Here is a 13,382-nt window from a genome sequence, read left to right as displayed (position 1 = left end):
AATGCTAGGTTTGTATGGTTGTTTCCAAAGAAAACTTCATATGTTTGTCTACTATCCATTTGACAATGAGATCTCGAAAGCCACAAACGCTAGAAACGTGCCGTTTTCACTGGTCGATTCCCAATTTTGTGTAGATTGTCCAGTTCTAATTGAATATTTAAAAAGCTTATCCGTTATTTCTTAATTACATTTTTAAGGGTACACTGGAAGTGTTGAAATTTTAAAAAGTAAATCATCATATCCTACGAGTTACACATTCCAACACCACATAATTATATACAGTAGTAGTATATCTCTCAGGCGTTTGTTTCATGCCGTAATGATAGTGAAAAACGAAAGATAATTTCTCCAGTCTAAGATGAATCTTTATTGCTTGAAGTGTTTTGCACAATGAACACCATATATCACTGACATTATAATTAATTGTGTGTGTAATGTATTTGCTTATTACATACTGCATGCAAAAGGAAAGAAAACACTGATTATACATGAATTACAAACTCCAACCGGAAGTAGGCTCGAATCTTACAAACGACTCGACATATTAAAAAAAAACAATCGAAAAAATCTCCCCTTTATGATACCCGTTGCCGATTTTTTTTTTATCAAGTCGTCTTTCACTTGTGTCTGTAAAGAGATATGTCCAGATGTTGTGAGGAATGACCAGGAGATTCATGCTCATATGTGAATGATGCGCTATGTAGAGAGCGCAGGTTCAGCTAGTACCTATTAAATAATTATACGAATTTTAAAAGTTGAAATGATTATAATACTCTCATACTTCTCAATGAAACTTCTAGTGTGGAAGGAGAGAAGATCTTTCTCTTTTGTACTTTCCTACTACTGCTACCATCGGTTGATATTTTAGAGCATACAGTAATTACATTCAGTGGTGCTATTTAGCCACTTCGCACCGGTTCGGTAGAACTAGTTGTTAAAATGTTTCGAGTTTGCAGAACAGTTTGTTATACCCAATCACAAACACTCTCCCACACACATGCAGCTGGAAGGGAGATCTTGTTGGATACAAGTTTTTCACAGCAAAAAAACAATTAATCTATTTAAAGAACCTTACTTTGGTCTGTACCTACCAGAAGATTAATGGTGGGGTGTAGAAACGGTAAATTTTAAGTTTCTTTGTTCCTAGATATTCTTACAGGTACAGGGTTAAACATGTGATTTCACAGAAGAAGCTACAAGCAATTATTTCTTAATCTCAAATGCTCAGTTACCAAGAATGTGAACTATGACCACATGAGTAGTTGTGAAGGTTATTTATATTTGAAACACATAAATACCATTATGAACAATTGTCGATCCATTCCTTAATGAAGATCTTCCCAATACTATTTGACAACCATCTATCTTGGACAATTCTTTTCCAAGATTTTCGCAGTGCTATATAATTTCGTGACACTACCTTGTATTAAAGATGCACTGTAGATCGGTATTTGTCACTTGTGGTATCGAGTATTTTATTTTTCTTTTTTGCAATTTGTTTCCCAAGAGAACTATTTCTATCTATCTGCCTATTCTACCTGTACATTACGACCTCTCGCAGATTTGCAGGGTGTTAATGAACTAGACCGCCAAACTGAAACAGATGATTCCTCACATCGAAATATGGAAAAAAGTCCATTTGGATTCGTGGTCAAAAGTGCATAGTTTCAGAGCTAGGACTGTTCAAAACCGCAGTAAAATGAACTTTGGGGGCGAATATCTCCGAAACTATTAGCTATTGAACTGACGGGGCATGTTATTGACTTAGACTTGTAATATGCTCTATCCAAAAATGCATGATTCTGTATCGTTCAGTGGCGGCGCAAGGAAGTCGGGGACATCGTTGAAAGATCATCAATATTTTGAACAAAAAAAAAGATGGCGAAGGATTTTTGATGTATTGTGCGTGGTTGCCTAACTACAGATGAGGCTGAATGTAGTGGATACAAGAAAATTAAATAAAATCATTACATTTATTTGCAAATGCATGTCCCATAGCCATGATCTGTGTGCTAAAGAGACAGAAATTAATAATACTTAGTGACTTTGGAAGAATTGATCCAGTGACGATTTGCGAGGAAAACGGGAGTACCCCCCGCAAAAAAAGAAAAAGAAAAAAGAAAAGTGAAAAGAAAATAAGAACAGTAGATACAATGTTCTTCATCACAAACTCACTTGGTCGTAGATCTAAAGTGGAACCCCTTGCAAAATAGGTGCACACTAACACTGAGTTACCATGTACCCCTTCCACCCCCTATCACATACTGAAAAACAGTTTGTTTACAACGTATGAGAGATGATAACACGTAAAAGCTACATTACTGGTTATGTACCAAAAAAAGGGAAAAGTCGTGTTAAGAAGGTAGATGTCTCGAGAGAAATTAGTAACTTATCCTTTCAGGTTTTTTTAAAAACAGTTCAACATTCCGTAGTTTTGACTCTGAAGCTAAAGGAAGCGGACAATTCTAGACTGCGCGGGACAAACATTATGTCAGAAAACACAGGTTTTCAGGAGGCGTCTTTTTATTTTACCAAGCATGAGTATGAATCAATTATACTAACAGTACTAAGACGCGATTATTCAACTCACATTTAGAGTTTATTTATAAGAAGTTAACCGGACGTGGAGCATGGCACATAGATTTCCAATTTTGACTTCCCATTTTGGCCAATTTCTGACTTATAGTGTGTCTCCCGCGCAGTCTAGAATTAAATAAATATGAAACGAGTTGAGGGAATGAAAATATGCTATAGAATGGGAGAACCAAGAGGAAACCCATGGACGCTTGTGGAAAGACTCCTGCTCATTGCAATGACCAACATTGAAAATTTCTTGACCACGTGAGTCATGTGTAGTTAGTAATAGGAAATATGACACATAGTATTGCCGTGCAGTAACAATGGTGAGAGTGTCATTGAACAGATCAGGAGCACATGGACATGTCTCGGAACAATAGCACATTCTACACTGAAAGTATTCCCTCTCCCTTCACTTCCTTGTGCCGCCACTGAACGATTCAGAATAATGCATTTTTGGATAGAGCAGGTTACAAATCTAAGGCAATAACATGCCGCCTCAGCTCAATAACTAATACTTTTGGAGATATTCAGCTCCAAAGTCCATCTTCCCACGGTTTTGAACAGTCTCAGCACTGAAACTAAGACCTTTTTCCCTTATTTTGATGTGAGATATCACCTGTTCCGGTTTGTCGGTCTAGTTCATTAACAACATTTAGAACCGGTTGTTAAAAAATTAGAATAGCATCACTGATTACAATCAAAGTACCATTGCCAGAAGCTACTCCATACCTCATTACAATAATTCATCTTAAAGCTGTTTTCTAGTGTTTTCATTCGTATATATATTGTAAGGTCATGAACAAATAATGGTATGTGTGAACTTTTTATGCGATGAGGTTTATTATCCATAAGCATAAGAAAACATAACAGACCTAAATTAATTCACTGAGACACTTCCGATAACTAAATATTCTGTCGATTTGATACCCTTGTGTACGATAAATTGTCTCATGCTTTCCAAGTAGAATTTAAATGTACTAATTATCTCAGATCAAAAGTTAAATTGGTTTATTTCGAAAACCAACCTACCATGATTCACACTATCGAATGCTTTGTTTACTTAAATAGTTGTTAAAAGAGAAATTTTTAAATTAATATGCCAAGGAAAATGCTACTTTTGAAATATCGTGGTAGTTTCAGTTGTGAAAACTTATCAATGATGTGAAAATATCTAAAAGACTCGTCAACAGCCTGAGCCCTGTACGACAGATGAATTAAAGAAATGGCCAATGAAAAACGTTAGAGATCCAACGGAAACAAATTGAGACTTAACCATAGTCGTGGATGATTCATCATGCACTTCAACAAAAAGAAGTACCACAAAGAAACAACTAGGTTGTCTTTCTCGTTATAAACATTTTCAATCCTAAGCTTGAGTAGACCTCAGAGTGTCTTAATACAAACCTATAAAGCTCAAGTATTGCTCGAAGACGTATGCTCATTGGGCTTCTCTAAACTTCACTTACAAACCACCAAGATATTAGAAGAAGTTTGTATTATTTGTAATATATTGCACTCAAGAAGATAATTTTATAATAAAAAGGGATGGGAAAGTCCAATCTCCCATTTACCGTATTTTGCTCTACCCTAAAGACAGAAAAACATTATAATATAGTCATAAAGTATCATTCATATTTCTTAAATAGTACTAATGCATAACTATTGCTCATCAAGCCTGTAGATCTCGCAATTGTAGAGATATGTTCACACTCCTAGTTTAAAGCGTTCTAACGATCAAAACAAAAATGAATTAAAATAATTCAAAGTTTGTGTGCTGCCGCGTTTCACCAAACAATAATTATTTTTAAACTACCAACAACAACACAACTTTGAATGACTATGGTAGCTATGTAGTGGTAATATCGGTAAATCTAATTTTTGATTGACTATTGGTTGGTAACACGAGTTTTGCTGTGATTCATGCAATCAAAGTTTCTCGGGTGTTTAACGAATAAAAAAAATACGGGGAATAAGTTCTAGCAAATAGTATTTCTTGCAAGTCCTGTGGTGAATGCCTACTACTGAAGTCTAAACTTTTAGTTTAAGACGAAAAGGCTTTTAAATGTGAATTATTGAACACAGAATTTGTGCAATTCTTTGCTCGATCATCCCCGCAAGAGTCATAGGAAAGCGCATTATATCAATGAAAAAAGTACAATATAATACGAAATTTTTCAGAAGACTCATCGTGTATTACACAGTAAGGTACATATTTAGCAACGGTTTCTGTCTAAAAATATTATGCAATGCATGTTCTTAAAGACAGCGATGTGTTGCAGAAGTGTCCTCCATTGAATCAATAAGTGTGAAATATAAAATGTGTGATTGTGTGTTAGTATGCATGTGTGCGTTTATATTATGTGTCTGTGTTGGTATGTAAGTATATTGAAGAAACACAGTCAAGAATTAATTGTATACATCCAATTCGATTGACAATTGGTACTCAACCCGTGGTCTTCGGGGTCGCCGAGATAAATAGTGACACATCACGATGCCGCTTAAATCAGATTAACGTCCTCTTTCGCAAGCGGGGAGGTTTAATAGTGATATACAAAGACATCCGAACCATTAATATCGAACCATTAGTTTGCACCGTCGTTAAGCTAATTGTTGGGACTCCTGATGCCATTTAAGTCCAAGTTCAGCCTCAGTGGGGGCAATACTCCCTGAGTACTTCTATGGGAAGTGAGAGGGGCAGGCAAAATAAGAAATAACCAATATATAATGCTCAATCCATAGTTATCATGGTCGCTTAGATAAAGAATGACACTTCAGATGACATTTAAAATCAAGTTCAGCCCCATTAGCACCATAGGGCTTAAATTCTGACATTAAAAATAATTGGAAATGACCCATTTTTGTGTCTATTCCGTAGTCTTCGGGGTCGCTGGGATTAACAATGACACATCTGATGACCTTATATGGAAATACAGTTCTCCTTAGTACTTTTGAGGGGAGAAATTGACGTAAAATAATTTTAAAAACCAACATTTATGTCGAATCCTTAATTTTTGGTGCCCTAAGATGATTGGTGACACTTTTGACACAGTTTAATTTTAAGGTCAGCTTCCAAGTGGAGTATGAGCTCTAGTACTCCTAGGAAGAAAGGACGTGCAGATACAAGATGATCGAAAACAACCGATCTTTGTGTCGAATTTTCGGTGTCGCTCAGATAAATACTGACTCCCGATGACGCTTAAAACTGATTAGCACCCTCATTGGCACCTGGAAAATGAAAAGATGATATAAAAATATCAAAAATGACCACCCCATGGGGGAGTAACAGGTGCAGACAATAAGAAACGGCCAATATAATGTCGAAAGCATAACTTTCGGGGTAGCTTAGATAAAAAATGACACTCGAGATGGTATATAAGGTCTAATTCTGCCCCCATTAGTACCATAGAGGTGTGTAAGTTTGATTAGTAATAATAATTGGAAATGACGGATTTTAGTGTCTGTTCTGTAGATTTCTGGGTAGCTGAGATTAACACTGACACTTCTGATGCTTTTTAAATTCAAATTGAGTTCTGCTTACTAATTCTGAGAGGAGGACAGTAACATGAGAAAATAATTGAAAAACCAATATTAGTGGCGAATCCATAGTTTCTGGGGTCGGTAAGTTGATTGCTGACGGTTTTGGTACCCTTTAATTCTAGTCAGCTGCCAGTTGGGTAAGACCCCATAGTACTACTAAGAAGTAGGGAGGAAGAGACAAGAAATGATCGAAAACAACAGATCTTGGTGTGGAATCCATAGTTTTCGGGGTTATTTAGATAAATATTTGACAATCCTGATTCCGTTTAAATCGGTTTAAGAACCTCATTGGCACTCGGAGAGGTGAAACGGTGACGTACAAAAATATCGAAAACAACCGGTATTCGTTTCGAGTCATCAATTTCCAGCGTAGCTAAGTTAAATTGGTGACAAGTGTAATGGCTTTCAAGTCCATTTTGAGACCCAGTAGGGGTAAAACTCTCTGAGCACTACGTCAGCAGTGGCAGGTGCAGACAAAATAAGAAACGACCAGTACGCGTTTAGTGTAGAATCCATAGTTTTCGTGGTAACCTAGATAAAGAATGGTATTTCAAAACGCATTTAAGTACACGTTTACTTCTATTAACAAAACCGGTGGATGGTGAAATTGTGACATTTAAAAATGATAACAAAATGACCGATGTTAATGCCGGATCCGGGGTCACTGACGCTAACAGAGACATTTTTGATGCTGTTTAATTGCAAATTCTCCGACCCCTTAGTGATCCAGACGGGGTGAGAGACAGGTAAAATAATTGAGAAAGACGTATATTTGTGTGTAATCCGGTGTTCCTAAGTTGACTGGTGATAGTTTTGCCACCCTTTAACTTCAACGTCAGCTTCCAGTTGCAGTAAAACCCTCGTAGCATTCCTAGGTAGAGGGAAGGAGAAATAAAATAATTAAAAGCAACACATAATGTTGTTGAATCCTCAGACAGATAATGGCTATTCCAATGCCATTTAAGGACCACATTCACAACCAGGAATGTGAAATGGTGACAGAAAAATATCGAAAATAATCGATATCAGTGTCGAATCTTTAGTTATCAGCGAAACTAAGTTAACTGATGGCAGTCCTGATGCCGTTTGCGTCGAAATTTAGCCGATGTGGGGGAAAAGACTCTCTGAGTATTTCTACAGGGAGTGTGACGGTCAGACAGTATAAGAAAAGACAACATTTTTATTCAATCAGTCTATAAGGTTGTGACGTTTCATAAACGCACCTCTGTTCAGTAGAAGAAAAAAATTAAAAGTGAGTTTTCTTTTCCTTTCAAAAGAGGACCTTTCATTAAGCTTTGCAGCCCCATTTCTTTCAGTTCTCTTCTTCAAGTGTTTTTTTCTGATTGTTTGTGTCTTCCTTCATGTTATTGTCAGTGTATATCATATAATTAAAGCAACAAACAACAGAATGTGTGATTGAATGTATGTGTGTATATACAACTGTGTGGATGAATTATGAAGCAAGTACGTGAGAGAAGATGTGTATGATCTAACAGAGAACAGTTTAACAAGAAAGAAAGAATGACAAAATGAAGAAACATGTCATCGCGTAGAACAAATAGAAACGAAAGTTTGTAAAATTCAGAACCATTTAGGAGGTTTACACGAATACACACAATCCCTCGAAGGCCAGTTGGAATCAGACCGAGATTGAGTCAGGCTAATAAGAACGCTGCGTTAGTTTACATATAGATACAGTCGATAAATTAGATGAGATGCATGACCGTATTGAGGAAATTTCTGAACGCGTAGAAAGGCAAGGTAAAGACATTAAAATGGTATATGAAGAAGCGAAACTAATAGATTATAATATGAAAGTAAAAACTGAATCTGACGCAGAATGTCGCGCTGAAATACGGGCAATAGATAATAACATAAAAGAAATTGGGAGTGATATGGTAGAGCTCGCTCAGAGATTAGAAAGTACCGAAAATAGAGCTTCAGAATTCGAACCCTTCGAAGTACTGTCTGCAGCGAAGAAGTATATGATATCTCAAATAAAAGGGAAATGTGAAGATTACGTGAGGTGCAATTTAAGCGATTCGTCCAGTATTCAGGCGTATGAGTATGAGTATGAGTATACCTGAATTTCTCATACTTACAGACGTAATACAGACATTGCCTAATAGATTTAAAATTGAACTTTTTCTTCATTTATGTAATAACATCAGGGAATTTTTGGCCGCTATTCAAAAATTAGAAACCTTACATGCTCAGCAAAATCGTAGGGAAGATATCTACATTAGCAGAAAAAAGTCCTGTATTTTACACAATATTTTTCGGGTCCCTTCCCAAAAAGAAGGAAATACATGTTACCGATACCGATTCCAGTGCTTTTGCAATGATGATAAAATGGATTTCTACGTCACAGTTGGAACTAAGAAGTGTGGAAGAAGCCTTCAAGTATTGTCTGCAGCGAAGAAGTATATGATATCTCAATTAAAAGGGAAATGTGAAGATTACCTGAGGTGCAATTTAAGCCATTCCTCCAGTATTCAGGCATATGAGTATGCAGAAGAATTCGATGTTCCGTCGCTGAGAGAATAGGCTATGAAAGGTCAACATGGCTGAGAATGCTGGTCAGCAGGATGGAGAGGAAATTGCTACGTTTATTGTGGGAAATGGTGATCAAACACAGGTTATCTCAGGGAAGATATTTTGGCTTCATAATATATTTTATTCTAATTGTATGTTTTAAGCTTTATCTTGTTCAAGATGGCACACCAAGAAATAGATATGGTTACTAAGATAAGTTTACTTTTAAAAGATTATACTGAGAGATTAGAAAAGAAAGGTGAAGAGAACTTTGCTCATCTTAAAGACAATTTTCCTAGATTAGAGAAAGAATGTAAAGAATCTTGTGCTGAGAATAAAGAAAACCTAGATAATTAGAAAAAGAGTTAAAGAGTGAGTTAGGTCAGAAGTTAGACGCTGTACAAAAAGAATGTCGTGAAAATAATGAAAGACTAGAGGATAGTATTAGGACTGTAGAAGCTGTAAGTAAACATAGGCACGAAATCCTCCAACAAAAATACGATGGCATAACACTTAAGATTCATGACCAACTTCACGAAGTTAGTCGTAGCACGAACCAGGCAATCGAACGCACCACACAGACCAGCGTCGAAGTTAGGCGACAAAATGAAGAAACATGTCATCGCGTAGAACAAATAGAAACGAAAGTTTGTAAAATTCAGAACCATTTAGCAGGTTTACACGAATACACACAATCCCTCGAAGGCCAGTTGGAATCAGACCGAGATTGAGTCAGGCTAATAAGAACGCTGCGTTAGTTTACATATAGATACAGTCGATAAATTAGATGAGATGCATGACCGTATTGAGGAAATTTCTGAACGCGTAGAAAGGCAAGGTAAAGACATTAAAATGGTATATGAGGAAGCGAAACTAATAGATTACAATATGAAAGTAAAAACTGAATCTGACGCAGAATGTCGCGCTGAAATACGGGCAATAGATAATAACATAAAGGAAATTGGGAATGATATGGTAGAGCTCGCTCAGAGATTAGAAAGTACCGAAAATAGAGCTTCAGAATTCGAACCCTGAGTAGAAGCAGATATTCCTAGACAAATTACAAATAGGCACTATAGTGATTCGGCTTATTCGGAATGTAAGAACGCCAGTAGTAGTGATAGTGCAAGTGATGATTCAGAAATCAAGGTTGTATGTGACCGAAGACGCAAGAGTGACAAAAATGTTACTTTCACAAATCGCCAGAGCAAAAATACGAAATTAAAGGACGATGTCATGCTTAAGAAAATTCAGTGTTTCCGTAAATTTGAGGATGACCCTTCCAGTGAATCAATTCACAATTATTTGCAAAAGCTAGAGCTTACAGCTCAATTAACCAACCTTTCTGATAAAGCTCTGTTTAAACTCATTCCACATTTGCTCCAAGGAGTTTCATTGAGCTGGTATAACATTCGAAAAGACGACTATACTAATTATGATCAAATCAAACAAGCACTTATTGAAGCTTTCGCGGGAAAAGCTACAGTACAGTGCAGGCTATCAACCTGTAAGAGTACTAGGTTCGATTCCAAGGTACACCTTGTCTCAAAAAGGTTGAGCGCATTCTTTACTGGTGTTTTGAGGCAATAATTTTCTAAGTCCAGCTTCGGGTATCTTCGGGAAAAAGTCAGCCAGGTTCGAACCTCCAAGCCAGCCTTTGCAATCGGGAAAAAGTTTGCAGATTTGTTTTTCTTCTTTTAAATATAATAAGACTTGTTACCAAGTGTTTAAAAAAGCAACATTGATTGAAATACTTAATGATACAATATTTCGAACCCTTTTTTATTTTAATGTCAGCACATGCTTGTTTGTCATTTAGCTCTCCATACGTAATGGAACATTTAAATACGTTAAAGAATCTTTCCATATGTAAAAGAATGCTCAAAGTTTAGAAATAGAACATAATTATCGCCTGAGTACTAAAATAAAAGTCAAAGTAGAACAGAAACAGCGTTTGTAATGGATATGAATGTCATAATTATCTTGAGATCCGTTATACATCGCTAGAAGCATAATTCTAGAAGTCCTTGTGCTAGCTCATTGGTAAGCTGTCGGATTTCAAATCATAAGGTTTTGAGTTCGAATCCCGTTTAGATTAACCCTTTTTATAAATTATATTTTCCGCAATGCATGAAAAATTATATAAAATAATTACATTAGAATACATAAGTTGTGTATATATAACATAATCATTGCAGAACATAGTAATTATTATGTTTAAAATATAACATCTGAGATAATTTTCACAGTAGGTCGGTATTATATATGAGGATGTAAATACAACTTAAAAAACTCGTTCAATAGCAATAAATAAATCATGTAGTGTATTTATTTGCAGCTATTTGTCATATAGAGGGTAATTCTCAACATTCATAATACAGAATGTCATTTATGTTCTTGAAAAGTTATTCGATGCATAAACAGAAGGTATAAACAGAGAATCCAAAGTCGGAACGCTCACAAAAAAATTTATGAACCCCAAAGGTCACGTGAGCAGACTGGAATTGTCCTTGTGAAGCATGCCACAGCAGAAAGTCTTTACATAGATTTTCAATTCAATTCCTGATATATGCTTTTGCAATGTGGAAGTGGTGATGCCTTCAGTCGCCCTTTCTCGCTCGCTCGCTCGCTCACTCTCTATTTATACAGAATATAAAAGTGGATTTATGTGTGTATTTCAACATAATTCTGATATATCTAGAGCAATTTTAACTACATTTCTTACAGTCTGGAAAAAGAGTATTGTCGGGATACATATCAAAAATGCTAGAAACGGGTCGATATTAGTATCGAATCCATAGTTTCGTGGTCGCTTAGGTGAATGGTTCTTCTTTCAATTCAAGTCCAACTAAGCTCCCATTAGCACCCAGGGTGGTTACGTAGCGACATAAAGTTATCGAAATCATTCGATATTAGAATCGAATCGTAAGTTTTCAGCGCCGCTAACAGTGCAGCATTTCCCATTAGTCCACAATAGTCCACATTTCACATTAGTCCCATTGCCTAGAGGGCATAATATTTGCAGAGTGCAAAGTTTAAAACTTGAATAATATTTTATTTTTTTCCGTATGAAAAAGTTATAAATCAAGAGCAAATATACTATTTCACGAACAATCCTCTTTTACTATTCTAATATGTTTAATAATAGCGTAAGAAATCTAATAGTAATTCAGAACATGTTTCACAGTTGTTATTTTTTGTTACATAGTTGTAGCTGTAGCATGTAGTGAGTGGAATTTAACTGTAATAAATTCACTAATTAACCATATTCGAATTAAGTTTTATTTTTAACTTCGGGATGAAGGGGCGGAGAAATATGTAGTTATTGGGGGCACCGAGCTTTTCTACATTTTACTTTCAAGATCTCCATTTTTCTTTTGTCATTTGTTCCTAATAAAAACAGTTCAGTCACTTTTGGATTGTCATAGGATAGTAGGAGTTGGATTTTGGGATGCAGCCTGTGAGATTCTAGAGGAGCTAACTGCTTGAAAAAGTATTTTTGAATCATCTGTAACATATGAAATAAGGATATGTATCATAAAAAATTGAAAGTAACTATGTCTGCGTAATCATCACGGTCAAATTGCAAAGTCAAATAAATTGACGTTTGGTATATAATCAGGCTCCAATCCCAACTGGGAAGTTATCATACGCGTGTCACTTTCATTATAATACATATCCTTAGGGGGAGTAGAAGTCCGAATTTTTGCGAAAAATTGAGTTGAGTTGAGTTTAGTTTAGCGTCCCTTTCAGCAGCGAGGCTATATGAGACGTGGACCTACTGATTAACGTGGAATCCGAACCACATGAGCGAAAAATTGAGTATCTCACAAGCCGTTCAACTGAGAGCTGAAATTCAGCATATAACTCTTTATTAAAAATAAAGAGAATATGTCCTGGCATTTTTTAAAATTATCTTTTATGAGCGGGGGGACGGGGGTGCATTTTCTATATATTGGAAATTGGTAGTGGGTTGATTTGTAAAAATAATCGAAAACGATTGATATTAGTTGAAATTGAGTAATGCAAATTAAAGTTCTTTTTGAATTTTATACCCACTGCTTTCTATTTATAATTGCTGAAGCTGGTGTTTAATATATGGAGCGTTCCGAGCATAAGGCAATCAAGCCATAAAGTTAGAGAAAAATGGCCATAAAATTTGTATTCTAAACTTAATTACATGGGCATTTTCAATTAGTACGGCATGCTTAATTATATAGAAAATTAGTTTCTCTCTCTCTGTTTTTTTTTTACGTTGGTCTACTTTTCCTTGATTTGAAACTTTCAAATTTCACCCTATTTTCTACTGAAATGTGTCTGTAAGGCAACAAAGAAATAATTATATATGATAAATTTAAATTCATTTTAATTTGGAAGATGAGAAACACTTTGCCATTATATATCGTAAAGGTCAGACCCACCAGTATTGTAACAGAGAGGTGCTTGAGCCATTAACGGTAGAAATTCAAACTCCGATAAGTGATAATTTCACAGTCTTGTTTTATTACAAGTGTAACCTCTTTAGCCAATGGAGAGGAGGACGTGGGCCATCGGTCAGAGTTGATGTCGATGGGTTTTGGTGGGTCGGAGTTGGTCACAATGGTTCAGAGTGGTTCATAGTTGGTGGTGGGTCAGAGTGGATCACGATGGTTGATGGATCAGAGTGGGCCAATGGGGCATTTGGGTGGTGGGTGATAGTGAATCATGGTGGGTCGTGGATCAAATTTTCA

Source organism: Thermobia domestica, chromosome 17 (genome assembly GCF_964235325.1).
Source record: "Thermobia domestica chromosome 17, izTheDome1.hap1.1, whole genome shotgun sequence".
NCBI lineage: Eukaryota > Metazoa > Arthropoda > Insecta > Zygentoma > Lepismatidae > Thermobia > Thermobia domestica.
The sequence above is the reverse complement of the archived record's forward strand: the minus strand, read 5'-3'. Positions refer to the sequence as shown.